This window comes from Penaeus monodon, chromosome 32, assembly GCF_015228065.2.
Source record: "Penaeus monodon isolate SGIC_2016 chromosome 32, NSTDA_Pmon_1, whole genome shotgun sequence".
Taxonomy (NCBI): domain Eukaryota; kingdom Metazoa; phylum Arthropoda; class Malacostraca; order Decapoda; family Penaeidae; genus Penaeus; species Penaeus monodon.
In genome coordinates, this window is record NC_051417.1 from 18,691,455 (window position 1) to 18,692,033 (window position 579).

General features: G+C 41.1%; 1 protein-coding gene across 1 annotated transcript in view; it reads left to right on the top strand.

Annotated features, from left to right (window-relative positions):
* LOC119593710 overlaps window positions 1-579 on the top strand; it is a gene marked incomplete at its 3' end in the record, with an annotated part of 104,651 nt that overhangs the window by 20,461 nt on the left and 83,611 nt on the right.

A 579-nucleotide genomic window follows, 5' to 3' on the forward strand; every position in this document is an offset into this window, starting at 1 on the left:
CAAAATGATGACCAGAAACTGAAGATTCTAATTTTCGCGAACTTTTTCCTTCCCGATGTCACCGTTGGCACTTTTTTCGCGTACTCTTAATTTCACAGCTGTCTCTTTGTCAAAGTGCTTCACGAACTTCAAAGTAAATAGTCTTTACAAACTCTGTATCTTTTTTCGCCTACTCCGACAATTTAGTCTATTTTCTCCTTTTCCTTCTTCTTTTTTTCTCGTTGTTTCTAATCTGACGAGATAATTTCTCGTCAGATTTTCACTGTACTCATTTCTTGTTATCTGTCTTTTTCTGTCTCTTATTTTTTTCTCCCCCTACCTCCATTCTCTCTTTAAATATTTACTTATTTGCTTTCCGTCTTCGTTTTTTTTCTCTTTGCCTCGTCTTTATTCTCTCCCTCTTTCCGTTCCCTCTCCGCTCGCCCCGTCCATCATCCGGGACTTTGACGCGAGGATCTCAGGTCCATCGCGATACCAGTTAATGTCTGAGGGAAGCTCCCGTAAGTCTTTCGAAAGCGCCGACGGTAATCCATCTCGCAACTTCACTTATCTCCCAGTATCATTGTTTGGTGTCTGCTT